At 38.6% G+C, this 15,604-nt stretch overlaps 2 long non-coding RNA genes across 6 annotated transcripts in view; one reads left to right on the plus strand and one right to left on the minus strand.

Moving 5' to 3' along the window:
• Positions 1-15,604, minus strand: part of LOC125617098 — a 151,356-nt gene that overhangs the window by 60,983 nt on the left and 74,769 nt on the right. The window lies entirely within an intron of this gene.
• The window catches only part of LOC107140016, a 52,684-nt gene continuing 38,521 nt past the window's right edge, over positions 1,442-15,604 (plus strand). For all 4 annotated transcript variants that reach the window (XR_007347941.1, XR_007347942.1, XR_007347940.1 and 1 more), the window contains exons 1-3: positions 1,442-4,225; positions 10,207-10,371; positions 15,078-15,237. This is a non-coding gene — a long non-coding RNA (uncharacterized LOC107140016). The remainder of the gene's footprint in view (positions 4,226-10,206; positions 10,372-15,077; positions 15,238-15,604) is intronic.

Raw genomic sequence — 15,604 nt, forward strand, 5'->3', positions numbered from 1 at the left:
GAAGAACTTGTGTACGTTGATACAGCAGGAGTGGGAGCCGTTTATTGCAGGACAGGAGCAGTATTTATACATTCCACACAGCTTATCTAATTAGCATAAACTAGATACATCAGTCAACCAATCAGGAATCTCTACACCTAATGGCTCGGTTTTGTTACTTCTCAAACCACTCCCTCTGACATTTTGCCAGGCACCATCCAGACTTGTTTACGAACTTTAACATTCCCCTGGCAAAATGCCAGGTGTTATTTTGACTTGTTTACAGACTCTAACATATTTATTTATTTTTAATGGAAAAAAAACTGGTAAAACACCCCTGAGTTCAATTCCTAGCACTTCTCTCTCTCTCTCTCAAAAAAAAAAAAAAGTAAAAAATGCCTTCCATCAGATTAATTAATCATCTTTAAATTTAGCCTCACACAGTCTCAGGACATGGGCAAAATGTAGACAAGGACTTCACTGAAATGTAACATGAATGGCTTCTAGTACAATTTCCAAAAGGCTATTCTCCTCCAAAGCCTCATAAGCACAGTCTTTTATTGTCCACATTCCTATGGGCAGAATAATTCTGGTTTTCTGAACCCCCACCAGAATTATTCACTAAAATCTGCTTACAGCATTCTAAGATTTCTCCAGCCTGCATCTCCAAAGTTTTCTAAATTTTTCCTATAAACCAGTTCCAAAGACCTCTGAACCACAGGCTCAGGTTAGTCACAGAAATGACCCCAGTTCTCCATACCAATTTCTGTGTTAGTAAACTTTTCATTGCTGTGACAGAAAATATCTGAAAAGAACAACTTAGAAGGGGGAAAGTTTAATTTAATTGGGACTCATGGTTTCAGAGGTTCAGTCCAAGAATGGCCAATTTCATTGCTTTAGGTCTAAGGTATGGCAGAAGGGCACAAGTGGAAAAAGTTGTTTAGCTTATAGCAGCTTGGAAAGGAGAGAGAGAGAGAGAGAGAGAGAGAGAGAGAGTGAGAGGGAGGTATTAGCACCCAGAGAGCAGATTCTGAACTTCCACTAGAACTACCCACTGAACCACCCAATAATCCATTGAAATTATTGATCCATCAATGGATTAATTTACTAATTAGTTTCCATATCTCATAATCTGATCATTTTGTCTCTGAACATTCTTGCATTGTCTATCATGAGCTTTTGGGGAACAACTTCTATCCAAACCATAATACCCCCAAAACAAACCAAAGGGAAAATTATTATAATCCCCATTTTACAGATGAGAACATGAAGGCTTATGAAGATGGAGTCTTTTGCTTGTGGTCCTATAGCTAGTGAGTTTCACAGCAAGGAAGAAACACAAGTCTGACTGAAGCTAATGCATGGGTTTTATCCATAAGAAATTTAGGTATGCTAAATTATGGAAAACAATCACATGCTACATCATAGCTTCTTAAACTTTAATATGCAGATGAATCCCTGAAGATCTCTTCAAAATATGCATCATGATTCAGCAAGTCTGGGGTAGGCCTTAACATTCTGCATTTATAATAAGTTCCCTGGTGATATTGATGCAGACCAAACTTTGCAGAAATAGGATGCTAAGATTATAATATAATTTAGTTTAAGCCCAAATTCTTAACAACCTTCTCCAATTGTATATTTTTCTGATGGTTTTGTTTGCTTCTCTACTCTTCTCTTTTCCTGAGGAAGTTATATTAGGCCAAATGATGAACTGTTTTTCTAGCATCTTTTAGTCTTAATAAAATATTAGATGAAGAATTTTTTTCATTAATTGATAAGAAAAATGTCATTTTTCCAATTTGTAGAAACTGAATGTTGGAAGACAATTTACTCTCTTCCTCCCTTTGTTCCTTTCCTGTGGTATTTCTATTTCTTAGCTCTTTCTCTCCCTCCCACTCCCATCACAGTAGTAATACCTAAATTTGGACGGTTTACAAAAAATTTAAATTCTGCATTATCACTTTATACAATATTTACTCCCCTCATAATAAATTGACCCATATGTTCTTTTAGCTAGAGAGCATGCTGCTATAATTCAGGCATATCTGACACCGTAAAAGTGCTGTTGTACCTGAATTAGACTACCCGAGTTAGTAACTTTGGCAGACAAGCTCTTTTTTTGTTTGGTTGGTACTGGAGATTGAACTCAGAGGCACTCAGCCACTGAGCCAAATTGCCCGCCCTATTTTGTATTTATTTAGAGACAGTGTCTCACTGAGTTGCTTAGCTCCTCATCATTGCTAAAGCTGGCTTTGAACTTGCAATCCTCCAACCTCAGCCTCCCGAGTCACTGGGATTATAGGTGTGCACAACCATGCCTGGCCAGACAAGTTCTTTTAATTTGGTCTTGGTACTTAACCTTTAGGAACTTCAATTTCCCCTTCTGTAAAGTGGGATAATAATAGTATGCAATGCTTAGGTTATTCATGAGAATTAAATTTAAAAAAATAATCCATTTAAAGGGCTTAGCATAGTGCTTTGAACAGTGTCAGCTCTATCATAATTACAGATTATAATTTCCCCAGAGGGCTCTCAGGTAATTGAAGGTGATGGCTTGTCAACTTGAAGTTTCCTTCTGTGCTATGACCCAGTTCTCCATTCCTCTACTGCTTTGCGTACTGTGGAAATATCTGTCCTGTCCAATCACACTCTGTGGTGCTAGGTGCCCAGTAGTCATCCCTTGTGTTAAATCCAACTCTGTGTACAGGTCTATACTGAGTTCTGTTGACCAGAGACCTTCTTTTGACTCCTACCTCTCGTGACTGAGGTGGTCAATTCATTCATTACCCCAAACTGAGGATCATGTGAGAATAAAGGGGAAATATTCCTAATTATAATGAGTTAGTCAAGTTAAATGAGGACTTCAGTGACTAATGACCTCTTGGTTCTTTGTGTTATCGATAGTGAACACTTATAGATAAGTCTTGTCTATTGGTTTTGTATCTAATTGCCTCTGGATAAAGCCAAATGTTTGAATCAGCACTCAGAAGTTCACTTTGGTCATCCTACTTCAGCCTGAACTTGAACCTAAGCTAAACATGCTGAGGTAGTGAGTTCTTTGGGTCTGGTTCCTAGAATCTAGGAAATGAGGGAAATAGTGATTTGATTCTCTTAAGGGGAAATTCTCAGTGGCCTTGCTAAAATGTTTGCCTTCCAAACAATGGCATTTCAGATCAAAAATAAAAGGCTATGTCTGTGGACATCAGAGACGTGCCAAGGACAAAAAAAGAAGACACTTGAGTGAAATTTATGGGATGAGGGAAGCACAGAAGAAAATACAAGAAAAGTGGAGGTGAGAGAGATCAGGAGAAGCACATGAACATGGAAGAGGAATGCCAATACAAACAAGAACACTAATTTGGGAACTAGAGTGTAAAATATACCGAGTGAGACCAATGAACTTGCAAGAATAAAAACACACCCCAACACGAGGAAGTAGAGCCACAGCAATCATTTTATTTGACAACTCAGAACCCGGGGAATGGCTAGGAGAGCAGAACCATTGAGAAGTGGAGAAACAACCCAGACCTGGACAACTGGGCTCTTGAACTTGATGGTTCACCCCATATCATCAAAAGGATTAGAAGCTAAAGGAAACTGTCTTTGTTTTAATTATAGTCAAGAATATACCTGATTTTTGTACTGAACTGTGTAGATATAAGGTTTGAATAATCACCTGCATCTGTTTAAATCTATAATCAAAATCACACATTATTAGCTTTAATCATTTGAAATTGCCAATATGTATACTTTTTTTACTTATAAATTTCACACGGTTCAAACCAATAGACATGAAGCCATTTTCGAGCATATTTTGCTTTCTTTTCAATTCCCTGCAGAAGACCCAAAGATAACCTTGGCTTTGCCAAGATTCCTGTATTTTGCCAGAGTATGTGGTCCCTGAATGTTTTGCCCTTCAGGGAACCAACAGTCCCCATTTTGCCCCTGACCCAAGTGTGAGAACAAGGGAAAATGAGAGGTGCCAAAATTTCACAGGCTGAGGGAGGCGGTGGCAACTTCTGTCCATGTTTATTTCTTTTTAAATAGTTTCTTTTTAATTTCAGACTCGTTTGACTTGGGGTTTCATATTTGTTTTTCTCTGTGTAAACTGGATTTTGACATTATTAGCGGGCCCATCTGCTTGCTTTTCTTAAATAACATGTAAACTGGTGTTTGTTTTAAATTTCAGGTGCTTTTAGGTTTGACTCTACTTTTCATTTCCTAAGGCATTTTGGACATTGTGGTAAGTGTTTTGCTGCCAAGAATGGAGAAGCCTGGCTGTTTAGCACCTTTCTCTTTAAGTGAGTGTGCATTTTAGCATTTAAAAGATTCTCGGTTTTTATAGGTTTGTTTGCCCCATAGTTCTGTTCTCTTCCTTTTCTCTTTATTCTCTCCTATCCCATGGCCCCACATTCATGGTCCTAACACTTTTCTTCTCATAACCTATGGAGTCCAAGACAAGCCACTGTTTCTTTTTCAAAAAGTAAAAACAAAAGGTGTATACAAGATCCTGATGATTCTTGTGGGCTGTTTGCATGAATGATTGTGGTACACAAGACCCTTTATTATCTCATCAGCAATTACAGAGTACCCATTTTTGGTAGAATACTGTTCATGCAATATGTTGAATAATGATGGGAACACAGTTCATGAGAGACATTGAAGTATTCATGGACATGAACTTCCTTGATAATTTTGCTCTTGAGATCCATGTATAATGGGCATTTATTTGGAAGAGAAGAAAGCTGGAAACTCTCATAAAGATTTGATCCAAAGCCTTTTATTTAAAATGAGTCTACCACTATGAAGCTTGGCCTTGGTCTTTATTCCCATTCACTTAGCAGACACTCTCTCCTCCCCCTGCTTCTGTCATACGAAGAACAGTTTTCTTCTCTGAGCATTACCTTGAAGTTACCTTTATTCCAGGTCATATTTCATTACCTAGCAATAGGTTCTTCCTATGTAGCCACACATAAGAAAGAAGAGCTGATCTTATCTTCAGATGGCCAGGAAAAGGGCCATGAGCTATGGTGATGGTGATATTGTACTTTGACCTAATGGAAGTGGTTTAGGAAAAATCTATAAGAAAGGGCACCTTGAACAGCTCTAAGGAAGGAAAATATTATGGTGTTTCTCAACAAATAGGGTTCCTGACAAGAAGGAGCACATACCAGGAGAAGGACTGTAGAAACATCAGTGATGAATTCACCCTCACTGCAACTTTGCTTCCTTCCAATCTGACTGGGGAAGTTCCAGTGGGCAGCAAAGCAACCTATTGGAGAGCCAAGGAAAGCTTTCAATGACCATCTAGATAATCAAGCTCATGTGGTACAACCAGCTCATCCAGAAGTTCCTGAGATATTCCTGGCTTTGGCACTGAACGTCTCACATCCTGGGAATCTCATCGGTCTCAGGCACACGAGGGTGGTTGGTCATCCTAGCTCATACTCCTGATTCTGGGAACACCACCATCTTAATCACACATAATTATGCTAGAAAATGTTCATAAAGTCATTATTATTAGGGACCAAGCTCAAATAGTTTGAATATGTTAGTCAGGATTCTTCAGAGAAACAGAACTAATGAGATATATACAGATACGTAAGGGAAGATTTATTGTGGGAATTGGCTCATATGGCTATGGAGGCTGAGAAGTTTCATGAGCTGTTGTTGAGAAGCTGGAGGTGTTATTCAGTCTGAGTCCTCTGGCCTGAGCACCATGTACGTTAATGGTCTAACTTCCTGTCTTGGACTGAAGGCCTCAGAACAGCAAGGGCCACCTGTTTAAATGCTAGAGTTCAGAGAACCTGGATGTCTGATGTGGGAGGGCAGGAAAGGATCAATGTCTTAGCTAAAGAAGAAAAAAGGAATTTGCTCTTCTTCTGCCTTTTTGTTCTACAGGGCACTCACCAGGTTTGATAATGTCCACGCTCACTGGTGAGGACCATCTGCTTTATTCAGTCTATTAATTTAAATGCTTGTCTCATTGGGAAACACCCTCAAAGACACACCCAGAAATTGTGCTTTTCCAGCTATCTGGGTATCACTTAGACCATTCAAGTTGATGCAGAAAACGAACCATCACAGTGGGGTTCAAACTCCTATCTCTTTTTTTCTTCCTATGTTTCCCAAGTTTCTGGGCCATCCCCATAGGAAGTCACAGTGTCTTGTATTTTTTCGGTAACATTCCTGTAGAATGTTTCCTCCCCTTCCCAGTCCTTGGAATTGTTCTCAGTTTTAATTTTAGAAACCGATTCACTCTAGGAACTTCACTTCCTACACTTATTGTTTGGTGCTATGTGAGAAGACTCTCCAAGGGGGCTGAGAAGCAAGAGATTTCAGAGGTGTCACTCTGAAATGCAAAGTGTGGTGTTGACTTCAGGAACACCAGGTCTCTGGTCCTGAGAGAGGACAACATACTGACTATTCTCCCAGTGGTGGGGTCAGGGTGGCATATTCCAATTTTCACAGCACTTGTAAAATGTATGTGTGCTCTTGTTCTGACCAGTCTTTGTTTGAATTATAATTTATATAAAAATATTAAATTACAGTTATGATATACATTCTGAATAATTGTGAGGAACTATGGCAATGTCATAAAATCATTTATAAAATCCATGACTGCAGAATATTTTCAAAAAGTTTTAAAATCAGATGAAATGATTTACTAATAAAAGGTATCTAGGTGAAATTCAACATTTCCTATTACTTAAAAATATTTGTAAAATATTTGTGATAAGCTTTAGTCCATAATAATTTATTTGTGCAAGACAGTCAAGTCCTAATGTCCTTAGCAAGGAAAACAATGAGAAGATCCACAAATTAGATAATTTTGTTCATAAAGTCAACTTTTCATTACCTTGATTAACAGTGCAGAGAAAATGCGTGGCTTTGCTTTATTATAAGCTGAGTCATAGTAAAAACAAAACTGTCAAGATGTGGTACAAAACTCATCTGGTGTTTAGAAGTACATTTGCTACAGAATGGAGCTAATCCAAAGGTGGAAAATAGTACAATAGACCTACAATAGAAACATCCAGTGCCAGAGGTTTGGACATGTTAAAATGGTCCACTCTTATGAATGTTTCTTAGCTGATTAACCTTTAATTCAAATATCAGAATAGTAACAATCCTAAAAACTAAAAGTTACTGATTTCTGTGCCAAGTTCTTTGGATGTAGTAGTTCATTTAAATCATCAGCAATTGTACCAGGAAGGTCCTTCTAGAACCTTCTCACATTTACATTTTAAAATCTACATGATTCACATATTATGTGGCTGATACACACACACACACACACACACATCTAATAATTAATTGTCATCATTGTTATTAACTGAATAATTTTCAGCAGTGACTTTCCAGAATTTGATAGAATGCTGCTCTCATTTTTTGGCCAGAATAGATTCACTAATTTTCTCTTTTTCAAAAGTTTCTATGTAACACGAAGGAAATTTATCTTAATAGAAATCATAAGTTGGGACGAGTCTAGAAAGTAAGTTAAATCTTTCTGTACTATTACAAAAACCTTGAAATTGTAAATGACCACCAAGGAAATGAAATGTTTAGTAGGAGGCCTTCATGCACTTTAGACTGTTACAGTGGTAATAATCAGGACCCAGTAGAAGCACAGCAAGAGGCCATTTCAATGAATAATCCCCTGAAAATGCCTAAGTTTATAAGGAAGTAGCAATTGAATTACCTGAATATCTTTGTAAGAATATTATGTAGAATTAAAAAAAAAAATTTTGTGGGGGGTGGGGGTGGGACAGAGTCATGCTATGTTGCTTAGATTGTCCTCAAATTTCTGGGCTAAATGGATCCTCTTGTCTCAGTCTTTTGAATAGCTGGAACCATTGGCAAGGGCTGCCATGCCTGGCTGCTAGGGGATTTATTTAGAAATAAGTTGCACATGGTACTAAATAGAGCTTAAGTGCAGACGTGGTGGAGAAACTGGTTAAAAGTAAGGTCAGAGAGTTTTGGCAGAGAAAATATTCCTTCCTTTGGTTTAAAGAAGTAGAGCAAGTATTTTGAAACCAGGGTTTTGACAAATATGTTATAGTGGGGAACAGATTTTTCTTTAAAAATAAAAAAAACATTGATGTAAATATGTACTAGTAATAATAAAAAAAAGCACTTATTTACTGTTAGGTTATTCTGGTCTTCCAGATTTGAATCTCTGCACATAAAAATGAGGGAAGGCCCAAGTGTCCAGCCTGGCAATTGGGGATGGCCATTTCTGATTACATTGCTTTTTTTGTACGAAAAAGTACTACTTATCTGTCCCCCTCCTTCCTTGTTATTTCTGACAACTTAACTTTTTCTCATTTCTTCTCTTTCTCTCTCTCTTTTTCTAAATTTCTCTCTTTTACCAGTCACAACCCAGTTTTCCTTGTCTCATGTTCCCAGCCATCTCCAGCCCACAGTAATTTCTTCTTTCCTGACTCCCTAGGTTACTAATGTCTTTGCCAAAGTCTTTGGCTCATGGAGATTCTAGCTCATAGTGTTGTCAAATTTTATTTTATGTGTAAATGCAGTTCCCTTAGCTAGATTCTACATGCTTGAGACCCAGAAAGAGATCATATATCACTTTTTAATTTCCAACAGAATATAGAATCACTACTCAATAAATATATGGTATTTTGAATCATACTGAATTTTTTTCTACTTTCATAGTCAAACATTTCCTTCATTATTCTGGCCCAGCCATGCTAATTTTTATTAGTAACTCCTTTGATAGGATAAGGGAGAAAAGAAAGAGCAATCATATCCAAGTTATTCATTTGTGGAAGGCACAGTATGAAAAAATGTTATTAATTTTACTGAAGAACAAGAAAATTAATAAACTGGATTTAATCTGAAAGTTCATTCATAGTTCATTCAGAAAAGTGAAGACAGTTATAATTCCACAAATGTTACCAAGTTGAGTGGTAATAGACATCAATCACAGATACCAAATTCTAACTAGAGAAGCTACCAGAAAGTAAATCTAGAAGTAGCCACTTGAAACATGTCTCTGCAGAAATACTTCGATTTCTAAAAATCTTCCCTAATTAATTTGATCACTGCTTATGTTTGAAATGAAGACTTTCAGAAATGATTGTGAGACATTGCATGTGACATTAGTCATATTTTTGAACACTATTTCCAGGATTTTGACATTTAGAGTTGAATAATATTTTTTAATGACAATAAAACTTTGCCAAAGCAAAGTCCCATGGAGAGTGATAAAGGCCAAAGGACAAGTCATCAGCAGCTGCAGGTGATCTGAGTACAGATCTTAGTAGAAAATGTGTATTTGATAAGCATCTGAAACATGTGGAAGCATGTTCGCTCATACATTCATCCCCCAACTTAATCAAAACAGCATGAGCAGTGGAGTAGGAGATCTTTAATTCAATCTCATCTCTTCACTTTCTGACTGTGAGAACTTGGGCCATTTGAATATTAATTTCCACATCTGCAAATGATACATACAAATATTTCAGTGGGCTTTTGAAAGTTACATGAGAAGAAGTTCTAAGTGTTTGGCAAAGAAAAATCGCAAGTGCTTTTTGAATGGTGTCATTTATACCTCAGTTTCCCCATAAGACTGACATGGATAAGACTGACATGGCTGTTAAGAAACAAAGATGATTAACATTTACAGTGTGAGATTCAGAGATGTGATTTAAGGGGTAAGAATTAATCTATGAGGTAATCTGAAAAACCGTGCTTCTTCCTGTATGTCGGTCATCAAAGCAACTAAATAAGTGCTTTCCTCTTTGAAAAATGGCCACAATTTACAGATATGGTGAGGCAGGCTGAGGCATAATTGGGAGGGCAGGGTAGAACACTCTGAACACACACTGGGCAGCAGTGACACAGAACCATCACCAAATTGGGATCTCTGGCTGTAGACTGGCCCATGAACTCTGAAGTCAGGGTTTATCCAGGAGTGTAGACAGGTCCGAGAAAGGACTAGAATCTCAGATAACTTCTAGCCATGGCTGACTGGGCCTATAGCACTTATGCATTCTGAGTACTGTACTTTGCATGCATTTTCTCATTGAATCCTCCTAGGAGCCTTAAGAGGTGGGTATTACTAGCATCTTAAATTTAAATATGAGTAAACTGGGGATAGAAAGCTTATGTAATTGGTCCTAAGGCCCATGCCTAGGAAACTCTTGGTAAGAGTTGAGCCCAGACCATCTGAACTCAAAACCTGTTCTCTTAACTTTTCAGAAAGCAAAACATATCAGATGCATTTCCATGAACACCAAAGGAGGCACCTCATGCATCTGGGACTGGGAGATGATGCATGTGGAAAGGGAAGGACAGCCCTGTGTGATTTTGTCAGTCTGCTGTGCTGCCTAAATGACATGGAATCTGCTCCCACAAAGATGCTGGGTGAGAACTGCTGTCAATAAGAATGGTTGTTTGTGCTGTGTGTCCCAGAGATTGGGTGGGTCATCTATTTCCAGAGCCTGGAACTGCTCTCCCCAGTTTGATCCAGGAAAGTGCCAGACATAGAAGCACAGGTGCAAGATCAACTGGTCTGTTTCTTTGGTGGAATTTTTCTGCTTAAAAAAAAAAAAAAAAAAAAAAAAAGATGCAGGAAAACAACAGCTTCCTATGACCTCATTCTGCTTAAAATTCCTGGATATGCCTCTTATTTCCTTTCTGGTTCCACACTTCTTACTTTTAGACTAAATTGAGTTTCTTTAAAAGGAAACAGGTAACAATTTTATAAAGAACTGTTTTTCTTTTTTTTTTTTTTTGAGAACATTTTGAATTATAAAGCCAAAGTACCTTATGTAATTGATCCTCTACTAACTGCATGATTCTGTCTTTACCCTGATGGTCAATTTTTCCCAAAACTGTCTCATTGGAATTAGCAGGCTTGTTTATTAAATTCAATCATTCACTCATCCAAACAGCCTCATACTTAGTATGTGACAGACATGGCAGTAGATGTTGATTTATGGAACTTTCCTTATATCTCCTGAATTAGTATTTTTGGAGGTATACAGTCTGTTTTGTGCTAATATAACAGAATACCTGAGAATGAGTAATTTATAGAGAATACAAATTTATCTCTTATGTTCTGGAGATTGGGAAGGCTAAGACCAAGGCTCTGATAGATTTAATGGTCTGATGTGGACTGCTGTCTACTTCCAATATGGTGCCTGATGCTGCTTCCTCCAGAGGAGAGGAACCTATATCCTCACATGGCAGAAGAGCAACAGAAAGTGAACCCATTCCCCAAAGCCCTTTTTTTAGGGGGCACTAATCCATTCTTGAGGATGTGCCTCCTAGTACCATCACCTTGGTGATTAAGTTTCCAAGATGAATTTTGGAGGGGCTCCAAAATTCATCTCCCATCCAGTCCCAGATGCATGAGGTGCCTCCTTTGGTGTTCATGGAAATGCATCTGATATGTTTTGCTTTCTGAAAAGTTAAGAGAACAGGTTTTGAGTTCAGATGGTCTGGGCTCAACTCTTACCAATGTGGATTCCAACCATTAGAAGCAGGACTAGGAATCTTCATTTTTTAACAAGTTCCTACATAATTTTTATGACCTCCAAAGTTTGCAGACCATATGAACTCTTCAAATCCAGAGCATGGGGTTTTATGTGACTTTGCATCTAGCCCCTAACAAAGAGCCTTGAATGATACTGTTGATGTGTGGTTGGTTGATGATTCAATGAAAAAAAATAAATTTCCAAATTCACTGCTTGGAGTAACTTAAGAAGATTGAACCCATCATTTATTCTCTTTCATCTTTTCATACTTTTTAATTTGCTGGTCTTGAGCCTGGCTGCTCAGACATCTGTGTCAAGAATCTGCTTGTTTCAGAGATTGGTTCTGGATGCTAGCTCTAATTGGAATATAAGGACAGACAGAAAGAGATTTTTGCTTTAATCTTCCTAGCATGCTATCTACTCTTCTTTTAGTAATAGCACCTTGAATTCCTTTGGGAGACCTATCTTGACTCAGGGAAGTCCAGCCTGATGGGTCTGGCAGTCAAATCATAACTGCAATAGACAGAATAGTTCTCCAAAGATGCCCTAATCCCTGGAACCTGTGGATATGTCACATTGCATAGCCAAAGAGACTGTACAGATGTAATTATGGTTATCGATTATGAGATAGATGAACATTGAATTTCCTGGTGGATGCACAATAATTACATAAGCCCTTAAAAGCAGACAACATTCTGCAACTGGAGTCAGAAGATGTAGCTCTTCCTTCTGGAAAAGTCAGAGAGATTCAAAGTATGAAAGAGAATCACCATACCAAAGCTGGAGGGAGTCACATATAAAACATGAGAAGGGATATGGGGGCAGACTCCAGGAGCAATGACCAGGCCTAGGCTGACAGCCAGCAAGGCCAGAGTGTCTTCAGCCTTACAGCTACTAGGAACTGAATTTGGCAAACAATCTGAATGAAGTTGAAAGTCAGTTATTCCCCAGATTCTCCAGTAAAGAACCCAGACCTGTTTACACCTTGATTTAGGCATTATGAAATTCTTCTACCTACAGAAACTCTGAGGAAGTAAATTTGGATTGTTTTAAGCCATTAAGTTAGTTGTAGTTTGTAACAGCAGCAATAGAAAAGTAATATAATGAGAAGTTGGCCTGTCAGACCCATTCTTCCTGCAACTATAATGCTGAGTTAAATGATAAAGGAAGCCAGAGATTTCGAAGATGGTCCATGCCAATAGTAGTTGGCATCCTGAATAGAAAGTACCCCAGATACCCTGAATAGAAAGTACCCCAGATACCCTGGTCTGTGTCCCTTCTAAGGCTTAATTATTCTCCTTTTGCTAGGTTATCTGCTGGCTTTTGTTGTTGATTAACTCCCTAGAGCTCAGATTCTGAGGTAGTTTCTGTTCCCTACCACCACCTAACACCTGCCTGGGACAGGGGTGGATGTGTGGAGCTCTTTGCACTCAGAACTGCAGCGATGCTCTGGTGCATTGACACCTCCCTCATTTATGAATACTTTCTGAACAGCTAAACAAGGCTGTGATTTGCCAGCCTGGCTATAAGTTCCTTGGACAAATGCTTTTGACTAAAGGTATTTGGGGACAGGTTCAGCTTTGGCCATTTACATTCCTTCTAACTTAACTGTAGCTGAGTTGTATATTCAATTAGAGAATTTTTTTTTCCCTTTCAGAGTTGGGGATTGAACTCAGGGCCTCACAAATGCTAGGCAAGCACTGTGCTACTGAGCTACATCCCCCAGAGGTCCTCTCAAAAAAATAGTCTGAGGGGCAGAAGAAACTGTTTCTTCACTGTATTGATTTTTAGAGCCTCTCTTTCATGTTCTCTCTCTCTCTCTCTCTCTCTCTCTCTCTCTCTCTCTCTCTCTCTCTCTTTTTGTCTCCAGGCATTTGTTAATCATTGAATTGTGAGTTTCTTTATTGGGATAGTCTCAAAATCTGCTTTACTTCTTAATTTAAAAATCAAAGAATGTCAAAATTGAGAAGACCTCCATAGAGAACAATTCCAACCATTCATCAAGTACCTAAATTTTCTCCATAGTATGGGTTTGTATTGGAAGAGAGTAATGGCTTTAACAAACAGCCTCCATATTTCATTGGCTTCACCACAGTGCAGACCATTTCTCGCTTCTGTTTACCCCCACCTCTGTTTAGCAGCTCACCTTAGGCTGTATCACTAGGGGCCCCAGGTTTTTTCTGTCTATAGCTCTGCCCTCATTTAGATATAGCTAAGTCTCCCTCCAGTCAGCAGATGGGGTAAGAGGATGAGGCCCATGCACTGGGGAGGCGTGTGTTGGGGTGGGGTGGGGTGGATAGAAGGGCAGCTCGAATGTGCCATGAACCACTTTCACCCACATTCATTAGCCAAAACCCAGCCATCTGCCCACCGCTAAATGCAGTGCAGTGGAACTGTGCACCCAGAAAAAGAAAGCGAGGACAGTAACGCTGGCCTTGACTCTGACTGGTTATGTGGTCTCCCCTAAAATTCCTCTAGTGACAGGAAGCTCACTGCTTGAGGAAACTAAAAAATGCACTACCTTTTGAGGAAGGTAGCACAATTCACCTTCAGATATCCCAAGCAGTTAGAGAGTTCTGTTCTGTTGAGTTGAGCTGTGTTTTGCTGCATTGGTAAGATAGCACACAACTTAAGAACGTGGGCTTCAGAGTCAGGCTGCTGGCATTTATACCCCAACTTTATCAACTGTGGGCAATTCTTAGTTTCTCAGAGTCTTTTTTCTTGTAAATTAATTCATGTTCTTCCTAACTTGTGCCTGACATGTAATAAACTCTCAATTAGTTGTCAACATGTCTCAGATTGGTTCTGTTTGTGCTCATCTTTATCCTTGAGTGTTTGAAGGTTATCTCTGCCACTATTCTGAGTGCTTCCAGAATCTTCATCTATTCCCTACATGACCTCATTTGGCTTCCTGCCCTAATCTGGTCACTCTTCTAAGATTGTGGTCCAGTGTGTCTGGAGCCCTTTGAAGAAGGTAGCACACTTAGCAGACTACAAGATCTTGGTAAGCACTGACCAGTGCAAAAAGCGGAAGAACCAGGGCATTCTTATTTTTAGCAACTATCCATTTATTTATGTAGCCTAATATCTCATTAGCTTTTTTACTCACCACTACACCCACTTGGTATATATTGACCTTACTTTCTTTGAAAAAATTTTAAAATTTTATATAAACATGATGGAGGAGCCAGATCTCTTATATCATTATAAGTCTTTTTTATTTTCAAGAGAAGATTTTTATATTTATATCCACAAATTTCTAGTGTATTGTACTTGGTCTTTTCCATCTGAGGGCAAGTTACTGTCCAGGTGAGGTTCACCTGCTAACTCACAGTGACTACCACAGCTTACTAACACTCGGGAGAATTGGCTAAGGTCATCTATTAGTGTGAATATCTTTGGGTTCAGAATACATTGGCAAAAATCCACTAGCACCAAGGATATCTACTCAGCTGGTGTTTGGGACTTTTATTTTCCTACTTTTGAAAACTTAAAAAACAAACAAAACACCAGCACACACTTTCTTGGTATAAAATCTCACACCATTGTCTCAGCATGAATTTCTTTGCCCTTTTTTTCCTTGTGAGCTAGGCATTTCTCTGCATATGCTGCCATGTCATATGAATTTGGGGAAGGAGGACAAGAGAGGAGACAAAATATGTGGCAGAATAAGAAGGTGATGCTGCAGATACTCCCTCAGGCAGTCATTGGACTTCGCAGTGATTGAAGTAGATGATCTCCAAAGCTCCAGGTATCCTGTGATTCTCATAATATGTGTCATAAATAAGTGGATTGCAGCACCAGAAGCCAATCTAGGAAATGGGAACATTGCGATTTTTGAAATATTTGTTCTAAATATTCTTGGATGATGTTCTTTCTTATTGCTCTTTGGTCTTCAGGGCTCCTACAAGCACCCTACAACTATAAAAGCCTGACTCTGGAGTCTAACCACCAAGCTCCCTGGTCTTCTTTATCAAAGTTGATCTTTGCAAATGATTTGTTGGAGACTGATGTGTAGGCCTTTTCTGTAGTCAAAACAATACTTAATAATAACAATATTGAAAGCTAATGTTAATCAGGCACATACTGTGTGTTAGGAACCTATGGAGTAGGCATTT

This window comes from Marmota marmota, unplaced genomic scaffold (assembly GCF_001458135.2).
Source record: "Marmota marmota marmota unplaced genomic scaffold, marMar, whole genome shotgun sequence".
NCBI lineage: Eukaryota > Metazoa > Chordata > Mammalia > Rodentia > Sciuridae > Marmota > Marmota marmota.